The following is a 14107-nucleotide window of genomic DNA, read 5'->3' as shown; positions in this document are numbered from 1 at the left end:
GTGAAGTTATGAACATACCTTTTTTCCTAATGAAGTATTGAAATAAAGGTAAAAGAGAAACAACAGCTTTAAAAAGTATGAACTATATACTTGACATGACAATAGATAGGACTCCGCTCTTTCAAAGATCTCAGAGTCTCTAAAGCTCGTGTTGAAATAAAGGTAATGGAGGGCCATCTTGCTCAGTTTGAAACTGCATAAGTTTTGCACCCAATTTAATATGGCTTAAACGTTCTCTCAGATTAAAAAAAAAATGTAATAATCTGTTACAAAAATTCTGCGCAATGAATTGTATCTGTTCTTTAACAGGGAAATTTCAGAGCTCTTTCTGAGAGTCTAGTTATGACTAAATCCCAGTATGAGTTGTACTCTTCTCTGTTAAAATCCCAGTCTAAGAAAAGTGAATATATCAGAAGAGGGGAAATCCAGTTACTCTGCCAAAATTTTCATATCACATCAGTTCATGATGGTTTGAAAATGTTTATGATTAGTTTTTATCCTAGAGACTGATCTATCCCTCATTTATCTGTTGTCTGTGTTTACCTGTGGTTAAGGCAGCAAAGAAGATTGACAGAATGTGAGAGAAACTAGACCATAGGTCACCTCTGTCTACGTATTCATCCAGAGTGTACAGCCTCACATTAAACCAAACTTAATTGGTCTATAATTAATAGGATGAGTGTGTTTGTAATGGACATAGAGATGCAATGCTATTTTTTAAAAGACTGCTGCTGGAAAATCGAGTTCTAAAGAGCCTAATTTGTGGCATCTCCAGTGATGTAAAGAACGGCTTCATTTTCAACATAATTTCTACAGCTCTTTTTCAGTGTGTATAATTTAATGCTTGAGTAAGGTGCCAGACTGAAAGTCCTGTAGACTGAAGTGTTATATCCATGAAGAGAGTTAGTGCCTGGAGATTAGAAATGTTAAGTTTCTGCCAGTTTCTTTGACAATATGACTCATCCATCCATAGTTTAAAGGGGACCATCTGTAGAAATGAAGTCTCTTCATATCCTTGAAATCTTTTTTAACTGAATCTGCTGATGTATGTATAAGTATAATTTTGCTGGTGATCTTCACGATGTGGACAACTGTCCTCTAAGAAATTAATTGAAATTGCTTGAAAAAAATATGGCTCATTACTGACCTAAGCTACATTTGAATCACTGACCACCAGTAGATACGAAGTTTCATGTTCCATTAAGAATATTTTGAACAACCCAATCCCAGAAACTTTTAGAAATGAGGAGAAAAAAATTATTGTAACAGTTGCAACCTATTTTCTTGTTTGACTTTTTCTTTATATTCTTAGTGACAGAGCTTAGGTAAGGGTAATGTAGGAAGAGTGGCATGGTGAGGCTCACAGGTTTTCTCATATTTTCATCTATAGTTTCTTCTGTACAACAAGGATGTATTGAAAAGGGTTTATGCCACAAGCTGACTCAATTCCTTTAAGAGGGAGCAGGGTCAATGCACCGGTGGTTCCACAGCTTACCCCAACTGGGTTTAAAAAAGGCCCTGGACCCTGTGGGGGAGACCCATTAAGAGAGAGTCTTGGGGTATGTCTACACAGCAAAGTCTCTTTACTAGAGTCTACACAGCCAAACCACTATTTCAAAATAAATTTGAAATAGCGGAGCACTTATTTCGAATTTGGTAAACCTCATACCATGAGGAATAATACCAAATTCAAAATAGCTATTTCAAAATAAGTGCTGAGTAGACACATATTGAAATAGGGGGCCTCCAGCCTTTCCAGGGTGCCCTGGTGGCCACTCCAGCCTCAACCAAGAACACTCTTCTCCTTCCCCCCTCCCTGGAGCCCTTAAAGGGGTTGACTCTAGCCACAGTGCCTGTGCCAGCTCCAAGCCTGCCAGCCCAGAGCCAGCAGTCACTGCCCCGACCCAGTGGCCCCAAAACATGAGCCAGCAAGCCACTGGCAGCCAGCCCTCCACCGCTCCCCAGGAGCAGTCTGCCAGCTCCCAGGAGCCTACCAGGGCCTGGGGGAGGGTGGAGATCATGGACCTTATTCAGGTTTGGGGGGGATGCCCCCAACATCCATGATCTCCACGCTAGATTGAGGAGGGGGTCCCTTTAAGCAGAGGCCTCAGATTGTGGTTCTGGCAGGCCTTAAATGTGATTCAGTGTTAACTCAGTGTGGATGCGCTATTTCAAAATAGCAAAAAGCCATTTTGAAATGCATTATGTGTGTAGATGCATTATTTTGAAAGAAGCTATTTCTAATTAACTATTTCGAAATTAGATATTTTGAAATAATGCTGTAGTGTAGACATACCCTTGGTGAGTCAGGAGTGCTTGAGAGCAGAGATTGGAGAAGTTAGAAAAGGGTTAGGAAAGAGCGTGTAAAGCAGGGGTGGGCAACAATTTTTGATGAGGGGCCACTCCAAGATTTTGGAAAGTGGTCGAGGGCCGCACTCTTCCCTGATGTGAATGGAGGAGGTGCATGGTCTGGGATGCAGGTTAGGTGCAGAAGGGAGCTTGGGGTAAGGGATTGAGGTGCAGGAAAGTGTGTGGGGTCTGGGAGGTAATTTGGGTGAAGCTGGCAGTTGTGACCTATGGCAAGAGATTAGGGTGCAGGGGTTTGGGTTGTGAGCTAGGGCAGGGGACTAGGGTGCAGGAGGAGTGCAGTGGTTTGGGTTGTTACCTTGGGCAGGAGATTGAGATGCAATGTCTGGGAGAGGGTATGGGTTCAGGAGGGGGGAAAGAGGGTTTTACTTTTGTGGGGTAGAAGGTGAGGAGTGGGGAGGCAGAGGGTTGGGGGGAGGGAGGGGTTGGGGTGCCAGAGTCAGGCTCTGTCTGGGATACTTACCTGGGTGACTCCCAGCAAATAGCCCAGCAGGTTTCTCAGGCAGGCAGGTAGCCAGCCATCCTGCCTGCTTGCTCGGCCCTCACACAGGCTGCCGGGGCCATGTGTGATGGTGAATGAGAGCCTGAGGGGAAGGGCAAGTGGTGCTTTGCCTGCTGCTTGTTTTTCAAACAGACAGCTCCCATTGGCCAGAAATCAGCCAACTGGATTGTGTTGGGGGTAGGAGCATCACATGAAGTACCACGCCTCACTCCCCGGGGCTGTTCTCAGCTAAAAGAGCTAGTGCTAAGAGGTTGAGAGAGGCTCAGGTCTAGGAACCAGCAGGAGGCATTTGCCTGCTGGCCTTCCTTAGTCAGAAAGACAGTAATGGGACAGGGCTGAGGGCTAGGAGACCAGCAGGGTGGTTAGTTTGCACACCTTCCTAAACTGAACAGTCATAACTGGGAAGTGGAAAAGGGATGACTTGATAGAATAATTTAGGCAGAAGGATGATGGCCTGGAGGTTGGAAGCCTTGGAACAAGGGCAGAAGGAAATTGGAAACAGTACTGTGTACTCGCTGGCAAGGAGCTTGAAAAATCAGTGTAAATTTCTATTTTTCATTATGGGAATTGGGAGAATGGCTTTTAAGGTGAGGATTCTATGTGTATCAGTGTATATTATGCCCCAAAATGGATTTTGAGTGAAGACTGGAATACTTTTTATAGCCAGACTCAGGAGAAACTGAGGCATGTGCATGTGTCATGCCGTGGACTATTGTAGAAGGGTGCTCCAAGCAGGGATTACTTCTAACAATTGGTTTCTATTCCAGAACTTCTGACCAATTCAAAATAGGATTTATTATCTCTAGAGATCCTGGATATTAGCAAAATAAATGTTCTTCTTTGAGGATGTCACCGCGGGTGCTCCACTGTTGGTGCTGGGCTTGCCCCGGCGCCGCAGAACGGACACTTTTCTAGAAAGCAGTGTTTGGCCGGACTGTGCATGCGCCGCATGGCTTGCGGCGTTTGCGCTCTTTTCTGTGAGTGCGTGGTCTGGCCCCCGCCAGTTTCTTTTGACCACCTCAGGCTGCAGACAGACAGAACTGCGCTCTTCACACGAGCTTCTTGCCATGAGATTGTCTATACAGGCAGTCCCCGGGTTACGTACAAGATAGGGACTGTAGGTTTGTTCTTAAGTTGAATTTGTATGTAAGTCGGAACTGGTACATATTGTAGGGGAAACTCTAGCCAAACATTTTTTTTAGTTTTGGATAGCATAGGGAAAGGTTAACTCCCCTCTAATGTTTGTTTTGCTGTCTGTTCCCCTGTTCAGAAGATTTCACATCTATTTCTGTCCCTGTGACAAACTCAGGACTAAAGGAGTAACTCATCAAATACCAAACAGCTCTGCACCATGCTTTGAGCTAATAGCTTTATTTCCACACACCACCCAGGGTTCTAGGAGGAGGGTCCTTTTTTTGCTAACACAATGAGGCCAGCACTTTGTTTGTTTTGGTGGAGTCTTTGTTTGCCCAGGGAGCCCAGCATGTATAGGGGGAGGAGGGGAGGAGAGGCTGCTTTTGTCTGCTGTTCCGCAGCCTGTTGCTCAGGGGAGGGGGCAGCCTGTTGCTGGCAGGATGCGAGGCCGCCGGGGGAGGGGGGGGCAGCGGGCGTGGGGAGGCACTTTTCCTCTGCCCGGCAGCTCTGCGGGATCCCTGTCCCTGTGGCCAGCTGCTGCAGGCAGAGGCCAGTTGGAGCCGGCCGAAGAGGAGGAGGAGGTGGATTCTAGGACCCAGGTGAGCGAGCCCCGGGGACGCTGCTGCGCTCCGGGAGCCCGGCATGTATAGAGGGGAGGAGGGGCAGAGAGGCTGCTTTTGTCTGTTCGGCAGCCTGTTGCTCAGGGGAGGGGGCAGCCTGTTGCTGGCAGGGGGGTGGGGGGGGGCAGCGGGCGTGGGGAGGCACTTTTCCTCTGCCCGGCAGCTCTGCGGGACCCCAGTCGGAGCCGGCCCGAGGAGGAGGAGGATCCTAGGACCCAGGTGAGCGAGCCCCGGGAATGCTGCTGCGCATGTGCGGGAGTTGCCTCACCCCGTTCGTATCTAGGGATCCGACGTAAGTCAGATCCACGTAAGTCGGGGACTGCCTGTATATAATTCCTGTTCTTACCTTTCTTCCTTTATCCCATTTATTCTATTGATCCTATACCCCCCCCCCCAAAAAAACAGTTAAGTTTTTATCCCTTACCCTAGTTGTTCTTGTTCCTTTCCCATTTGTTCTACATTCCCTTTGTATATAGTTAAGTATTCTTAAAAAAAAAGAAAGAAGGAAATGAAACAAGAGGATCAGAGTCATTATAGCAGGTAGATAGACTGCGGGAGCATCAGGACACTTAAAATGCCATCCTTACCGGGCTTCAAAAAATATGAAAAGTGCTGAGAGGCAATGCCCGTCTCGGACGGTTATGCCTGCTATATAAGATGCATTGGGGAATTGCACGTACCCCAAAAGTATCCTCATTGCACTAAATTAACATCAAGGGCAAGGAAAGATAGAGAGTGGCCGCTGCGCATGTTTCTGTTTCACAAAGAGCTACAGCCGCAGAGCTCCACTCCCGCTGAGCAACACTCAAAGAAGAGAGCCTCATCCCCCCACGCTGGCATCACAGAAAAGACTGAGACCATCTCCAACAAGGTCTCTCCCAGTCTTGTCTCACAGCTGAGTTAGCCATGGGGACAAACCTGACACCTCCAGCTTAATGACATCGTGCCCGAAGTCGTTAGCGGCACTGAAATCTAAGCTGGCAGCAGACCCTGCACCGCCCCCGGCACCGAGGGTTGCTTGGCCCTGCCGGCACCCAAGCCTCCAGCGCCGAAGGATACGGTGCCTAGATCACCTTTGGCCCCGATCGTGCCAGTGCAGAGTGCCTCAGTGGCACCAGCCCAGAAGGTGACACCAGGACTCACGGTGCAGCTGGCATCCCCGGAAGCAGCATCGGAGAGACCGGCACCGAGAAGCGTGGCTCCCTGCTCCACCATTGCCAGCACCGACAGCCCGGCGCTGATGATGCCTCCGTGCCGAAGCCGATCCCACTTGCCCATTTTCTCGCCGCACCATCTCCATCTCCTCCGGCACTGCACTCTCCGGTCTATCCTAGGAGCCCTCGCAGATCTCCATGTTCACCTCAGGACCTCTCATCTCCTTTTCTGGCTGTCCAGAAGAGATGCTATTACAGACACCACTCCTCCACCCCCGCGCTCTCCAGAGCCTCTTATAACTGCTCTAGTTCTTCTGCTTCTCCACGTTTGCATCGCTGGCAACGCCGTCCAGCATATTATCCTGAAAGACATTCGCCCTTAGAAAGGCTGTACCATTCTGATGATCACTACTACTGTGACCCCCATAGCAGATATTCTTACTACTACTGATCTCGTTCACATTCTTGGTCCGGATACAACTATGGCTCGTCCAGACACTCGCCAACTCCTGCTCCACTTGCCCCACCACAACGGAGTACGCCACCACCTCAGCTTACTTCCGAAGCCAGTCACATGCCTCCTGAAGTTCAACCATCTGAGATCTCCCCAGTAGACTCTTCACCCAACGACACGGTTATCCTGGGTGAAGTTTCACCACCAGATGATCTTTGCCAATTCCAAGAGCTGTTTAAGAGGGTTGCTGTCACACAGGAGATATCATTGGAGGAGGTCAAAGACAAACCACAACACAGGTCTCGGCTGACCATTCCCCTGGATTAAGCTGTCCTCGAGATTGCCGATCTGGCATACTCCAGCATCAGTACCTCCAACTAACAAGAAGGCTGACAGGAAGTATTTTGTCTCTCCAAAGGGGATGGAATTCCTTTTTACCCACCCCCAACCCAACTTCCTGGTGGTGGATGCAGCCCAACAATGATGGAAGACCCTGCAATTCAAGCAACTTAGCAATGACAGAGAGATGAAAAGGCTGGACCTTCTGGGCTGGAATTTTTACACATTCGCAACTCTAATGCTTAGAATTGCGAATTATACAGACCATCTCTCCAATCACGTTTTTGACACTTTTTCACACTTACCTCTGCTAATAGATCATTTACCGGAATCTAAGAAGCCCATTCTAAAGGCCGTTATTCAGGAGGTATACACATCAGCCAGAATGTCCCTTCAAATGGCCATGGACATGTCGGACACAGCGGCTTGCTCTATGGCCACTGCCGTCGTAATGCGGAGAGCTTCTTACCTACAATCAGCAGGGGTTCCAAAGGAACTACAGAGCAAGGTCGAAGATTTGCCTTTTAACAGAGACAATTTGTTTGCAGAGAAGACTGATACAGTACTACACTCTTCAAAGGACTCAAGTACAACCTTGTGGATGCTGGGGATGTACACCCCTCCATTTAGGAGACGATGCTATACCCCCTTCCAGCGGAGGTATGATTACCCCTTTGTCCGCCACCAGTGGCAGCAACACAATCAGCCACAAAGACCTTTTGATACTCAGCGTCCACACCAAGGACTTCAGAGACGACACAACAATAATAAGCATACCAAGATCACACCCAATACCAAACAACAGGTTTGATATCATGGTCGAGGGCACGCAACCATCTCTGAGCAGCACCATTCAACAACCCATCTATATCTTCCACCAACGTCTGAAGCCCTTTCCCCACCAATGGCAAAAATCACCTCGGACAGATGGGTAAAGGATATTATTCAAACAGGCTACACCATCCCCTTCAGGTTTGTCCCTCCCACCTTCCCACCTACCCAGTCCCTTTTCAGGGACCCCTCTCACACTACAAGAGATCAACCACCTCCTCTCTTTAGGGGAGATAGAACCTGTTCCACAAGAATTCAGGGGCAAGGGAAAAAGTTGGGAGGTTGGTGACCAATACTGGACCTACGCTGCTTGAACAAGTTCCTACAAAAACAAAAATTCAAAATGATCACTCTCGCTGCCATAATCCCCGCGTTGGAATGCGACAACTGGTTTGCGGCCCTCGACCTTCAGGACGCCTACTTTCATGTTTCGATCCATCCAGCTCACAGGAGATTCTTACGCTTCGTTCTCAACACAGACCATTACCGATACAAGGTCCTCCCCTGGCGGTGGTTGCTGCCTATCTCCGAACACAAGGGGTGATTATCTTCCCATATCTGGATGACTGCCTTCTCAAGGTCCAGTCCTCATCCGAACTACTCCAGATGATTCAAATCACCAAGCAAGTCTTTCAAGCCTTAGGACTCCTTGTAAACGAACAAAAGTCCATTTTGCGTCCAACTCAGGACCTAGAATTCATAGGAGCCCACCTGGATTTGGTTATAGCCAGGGCCTTTCTTCTGCTCCTGATGTTCCACGCCATTCAAGACCTCATTCAGATCATCAGAGGCAGTCCTACGGTCCAAGTCATTACCTGTCTGAGACTCATGGGCCATATGGCCGCCACAACTTACGTGGTACGCTATGCCAGACTTCACTTTCGTGCCCTCCAGTACTGGCTGTCGCAGGTGTACAACCACACGAGATACGACCTCCGCAGGTCAGTCTCCCTACCACGAGCCATCCTCCAATCACTTCTTTGGTGGATATGCCGCAACAATCTTCTATCAGGGGTGCCTTTCCAGCAACAACAGCCCAAATAACAGATTACAACCAACGCTTCCCTACTAAGCTGGGGAGCCCATATGGGTACGACCTCAGCACAAGGCCAATGGTTGCCCCAGGAAGCACATCTTCATATAAACCTCCTAGAACTGAGAGCAATATTCAACTCTTGCAGATGTTTTCGCAATCAAATACAGAATACCGTAGTAAGGATCCTTACCGACAGTGTTACAACCATGTATTATATAAATCGCCAGGGCAGAGCTTGATCTCATTCCCTATGCGTGGAGTCTATCCAGCTTTAGAATTGGTGCATTCACCACGGCATAACACCTATGGCATCCTACTTACCTGGGCTCGCCTACACTGGTTTCCCTTTCTCTATCACATGATGCTACATGCACCATTTCGCCTACCAACTCTCCCGGACCTTCTTACTCAGAACTGGGGTTGCCTACAGAACCCCCAGATCCTCAACCTCACAGCTGGCTAAATCCATCTGAATCCTTATGCTCGGCATCAGTCAAACAAGTTTTCATACATAGCAGAGGACAAACAACCAGAAACACTTACCTGTGCCAGTGGTGTAGATTTGCCTCCTGGTGCGCCACAAACCAACGACTCCCGGAGATGGTCCTTCTTTTGGTCATCTTGGACTACGCACTCCATCTGAAAAATACAGGACTGTCGTTAGCATCCCTCAGAGTGCATTTGGCAGCAATCTCAGCATTCAGCTCTCCAATCGATGGAACCTCCGTCTTCACTCATCCTATCGCTAAAAGATTCATCAAGGGCCTAGTAAATATGAGCCCACTATGAGACCCAATCCCACCCGTGTGGAACCTAAATGTGGTCCTTGAAGCCCTAATGGCTCCACCATTTGAGTCACTAGCCTCTGAAACTTTGAGCTTCCTGACAATGAAAACACTATTCCTCCTCGCTATACCATCAGCACGCAGAGTGGGAAACTCTCAGCTATAATGGCTATGCCACAGTATGCCATTTTTCACAAGGACGGAGTGATATTACGAGTCCACCCAAAATTCATTCCCAAGATACCGTCATCTTTTCACGTCAACAAATCCATAATTCTGCTGCTGTTTTACCCAAAACCACACTCCTTACCACAAGAAGTGGCCCTCCATACTCTCGACACCCGCACGGCTTTCGCATTCTACATTGATTGAACAAAATCCTTTAGACATACCGACCGTTTATTTGTATCTCTGGCAGAGAGATCAGAGGAACAGCCCTTATCCGCTCAACGGATCTCAAAATTAATAACCAACTGCATAAGGCAATCTTACATGTTAAAGCGTATACCTCTTCCCATTCAACCCTGGGCTCGCTTTACCAGGGCCATGGCGTCTTCTACTGCCTTCCTTAAAGGGTTTCCTTAAAGAACATATGTAGAGTGGCCACTTGGTCCTCACACCTTACTTTTGTCAAACACTATACCTTACTTCAGAGTAGACAATCCGATGGGGCACTGGCAACGGTGGTGCTCTCCACAGCAGACAAATACGGACTCCGGGTTTTTTTCCCCCTCCTTCTGTTGTGGTGATTACTGCTACTCAGTCACCAATAGTGGAGCACCCGTGGGGACATCCTCAAAGAAGAAAGTGAAGTTACTCACCTTGGTGAGATAACTGTCGTTCTTCGAGATGGTGTCCTCACGGGTGCTCTACTACCTGCCCTCCTCCCCGCTTCGGAGTCCGCTTTTTGTTTGTGTCTTGCATACTTAAAGGCAGCCTCCAGGAACTGACGGGGGCTAGACCGCGCACTCACAGAAAAGAGAGCGAATGCCACGAGCTGTGCGGCGCACGCGTGGTCCGGCCAAACACTGCTTTCTAGAAAAGTGTCCGTTCTGCGGCGCCGGGGCAAGCCCAGCACCAACAGTGGAGCACCCGCAAGGACACCATCTCGAAGAACGACAGTTATCTCACCAAGGTGAGTCTCTTTGCTGTCCTTCACTACTTTTTTTTCAACAATAAATTATGTTTTGTATTTCACTCATCTCATTTTAGTTTTGTAGAAACTAGCTATTTATACTAACATATTCTGTTTATAGCCTTCCTTTCAGCTTTATCTGGTTTTCGATCACCCATTTTTTACTTACCGTATTAACAAAAATGTTCCAGAAAATAATAAAACAGGGAGAGAGTCTACTCATAAATTACTTCTCTCATATTTTATCAAGTTGCCTGTGGAAATAACCTCATAATGTCTTCTTTTTTCCACTCTACTAAAATGAGAGGCTGTTTGAGAGACAATACAATATTTGTAGGAATTAAGGCAATTTAATTTTGAATCTCTGACACACAGATTCCATCTACTTCATTATAAGTAGATTATTTAGATTACAAGAATAAATATATCAGCAAGCATGCTGCCCTCTGTTATAGGCAATCGAGAAATGTGATTAGATGACATGTATAGTCTTCTAGGGTTGCATCTAGAAAGCTCCCTTCTGTTGGAATAAGCTACGCAATTTGCACTACGCAAATTGTGTAGCTTATTCCAAGTCTAGGTCGAAGGAGCTTATTTTGAAATTTGGTGCTGTGTAGACAGCGTCAGATTTCAAAATAAGGCACTATTCCGACAAATCGCTTAATCCTCATGGCACAAGGGTTACAGGGATGCCGGAATAGCATGCTTGCTATTTTGGGAAATAGTGGGCACAGGGCCTTGGGCTGAGAGGAATGGAGTGGGTGGGCCTGCATTCACTCTGCCAACCGGTGGGTGGCAGTCTCCCCATCTCAGCCACCACAGGTGAGTTTCCTGAACCCCTCCTGAATGAGGAGACAACCTACTTACCACTGAACTAACAGTATTGTTTGCTGTCCCTCCCCTCCACCCCCCTCCCCCGAACCAGGGCTGCGGATTTTGAACTGTTACCTATCTTTATTTACTGTTTCCCCCCCCCCCCCCCCCCCCCGCCGACCTGGGACCAGGGCTCCTCTGTTTGCTGCCCTGCCTCAAACAAGGCCTGGGCTACAGACCTTCTGGTTTCCCCTGTGTTTGGTTGCTGCCCCGCCCTGAACCAGGGCTGGGGACTCTGAACTGGGTTTTTTTGCTGCCCGCCCTGAACCAGGGCCTGGAGCATGAACTGTTTGTTTGCTCCCCCCCCCCCCCCCCCCAAGCAAGGCCAGGGCTTTCAAAATCCTGAACTAACAATGTTTATTTGCCAGATCATGGCTGCACTCATAGGTGGGGGTGCTGGCCCCAACAGTGGTATAAAAGGGGGCCATGTGGGGTATTGAATGGGAGCTTATTGTTTGCTGATCCTGTGTATGCTATTTATGTGAGTGTATAATGTCTCTGTGTGTAGGTAGGAATCTGTAATCTGTGTGAAAGCTGAATATTTCTCTGAATATGGTTGAGCATTGCTATGGACAGGCTGATTAGCGAGGCCCTGTGGGACAATGGCACTCGATGGGCCAAGGACACACCTAAAGCATGAGGGCGGAGACCTAAGAGCTGCCAGCAGAGAGGCTGAGGGCCAGGTGACTGGCTGCGTACAAGAAGAGGCCAGGAAGGAGGTATAAAGAGGCCATGTGGTCGATGCCATTTTGTTCTCAGCTCAGCACTTCATCCCAGAGGCAGCATTGCAGGGATCGAAGAGCCCGGAAGACCTGTGAACCCATCCTGATGCTAGGATGTGCAACAAGAAATTTTAAACCAGCAGCTGTAACATCTCTGCTAGAGCCTGCATCGAGGACTGGGAGATTCGGTGCATGTAACGTACTATTCTTTAACAACCTTACTCTCATGCTTTTCTTTCTTGTGATAATAAACCTTTAGATATAGATTCTAAAGGATTGGCCCAGCGTGATGTGTGGGTAAGATCCAGAGGGTAAATTGACCAGGGATCTGTGGCTGGTTTCTTGGAACCGGACAGAACTTGTTCGGGGTTGGTGGGATTGGGTGCTAGGACCCCCCACCTGTGTATGAGGCCCAGGGCCATCTGTGGCATAGATATTGCTGGGGTGTCGGAGGGGTTTTGCTCATGAGGCTTCAGGCAGGCTGCTGAAGTGCTCTGTGGGACTGGTTTGTGGCCGGTTTGGAAAGGTCACCAGTCTGGGGGCTGTAAGGAGCCCCGGATTTGAGCAATTCACCCTGAGCGGACACCCTCAGCTGTGCCCAGACACGGCCCGGTCTGTCACACTGCCCCCCTCCCCCCCCCGCCCTGGGAGCAGGGCTCCTCTCTATGTTTGCTGCCCTGCCTGAAACAAGGCCTGGGCTACAGACCTTCTGGTTTCCCCCTGTGTTTGGTTGCTGCCCCACCCTGAACCAGGACTGGGGACTCTGAACTGGGTTTTTTTGCTGCCCGCCCTGAACCAGGGCCTGGAGCATGAACTGTTTGTTTGCCCCCCCTCCCTACCCCCCCGAAGCAAGGCCAGGGCTTTCGAACTCCTGAACTAACAGTGTTTATTTGCTGCCCGGCCCTGACCTAGGGCCCTCGCTCACTAACCGTATTTGTTTACTGCCTGCCTTGACCTGCTTGTGTTAGGTTGTCACCCCACCTGAAGCAAGACCTGGGCCACTGAACCCCTGAACTAACTATGTTTATTTGGGAGCTTCAGGGGGTAGCTGAGTTACTCTGATACAGAAAAAACAACAAATAGTCTGGTAGCACTTTATAGACTAACAAAACATGTAGATGATATCATGAGCTTTCGTGGGCACACTTCTTCAGATGAGTGGAGTTTCTGCCCCGGGACTCTCTGAATTGACTGTATTGCTTGCTACCCCCTTTGACCCAGGGCTAGAGCTTCCAAATGGACTGCATGTTTGCCGCTCCTCCTGGAACAAGACCGAAGACATGGGACTACCAATTGGCCTCTCTTTGTTGTTGCTGCCTGAGACCCAGGCTTAGATTGTTTACTTGAGGGTTTGTTTTAGTGCCTGAAGTCGTGGGGCGGAGTGGCTGCCCACTGACCTGGAGACAGAGGAGCCCCTCTGGGAGACCAAACCGGTTACAGACACTTAAATGCATGCTCTAATACATGGGTCAATTTGTCTTGTCTTCCTGGGCCTTTATAAAAGAGCTGTTTTACTTATTCTTTGAACTGATCAAATGGCCACAGAACAAGATGTGTTCAGAATTGAGGAATAAAATAAACTGACACATTGGAAAAACAGCTGAGTAAATGCTTCCATTATCAGACTCAGTGTTGTCATGGCCAGTTCAATAGACCTTTTTATAAAAATATGAAATAGCTTTGGGAAAACAAACAAACAATGACTTGAGGATTCAAAACTACTGAAAATGTTAACTTTAACCCTAGTTTTTCAACCTAATTGCCACATAAACTTCAGATTCTCATTCCAGGCCCCTTTCTAAACCAACTTGCTGACTTGATGAATTTCTGAAATTTGCTGTTTAAATTTACTGAATCCAATTACATCTGAGATGTTCTTGTTTTCCTATTTTTGCTGGGTGGATTGATAATTGCTGTTGTTAGTTTTGATTGCCAATATTTTTTAGCACTGACAGACTTTTGTTATGTTTGATGTTTTTTCTTTGTACATCTTTTGAAGATTACTGCTGATGTACTGACCTGTAACTGGAAATCTAGTATAGTCTTCACTTGGTCTAATTTCCATTGAAAATAGTGGGAGTTGTTTCATTTCAAAGGAAATTGAATTGTCTGTTAATTTCTCTGTACCCCCATTCCCTATAGGTGAGATGGGATT

At 47.9% G+C, this 14107-nt stretch overlaps 1 protein-coding gene across 6 annotated transcripts in view; it reads left to right on the top strand.

Annotated features, from left to right (window-relative positions):
* Nucleotides 1–14107, top strand: part of PPP4R4 (protein phosphatase 4 regulatory subunit 4) — a 151191-nt gene that overhangs the window by 49231 nt on the left and 87853 nt on the right. The window contains exon 1 of one of the 6 annotated variants that reach the window (XM_075926659.1): nt 4493–4602. The exons of 2 other annotated variants lie outside the window; for them this stretch is intronic. The gene's annotated coding sequence lies outside the window, so the exon portion shown is untranslated. Of the gene's footprint in view, nt 1–4492; nt 4603–12002; nt 12147–14107 lie in introns of those variants that run through there. 3 more of the 6 variants (XM_075926658.1, XM_075926657.1, XM_075926656.1) reach the window with 3 other exon arrangements.

This window comes from Pelodiscus sinensis, chromosome 4 (genome assembly GCF_049634645.1).
Source record: "Pelodiscus sinensis isolate JC-2024 chromosome 4, ASM4963464v1, whole genome shotgun sequence".
Lineage (NCBI taxonomy): Eukaryota > Metazoa > Chordata > Testudines > Trionychidae > Pelodiscus > Pelodiscus sinensis.
The sequence above is the reverse complement of the archived record's forward strand: the minus strand, read 5'-3'. Positions and strand labels throughout refer to the sequence as shown.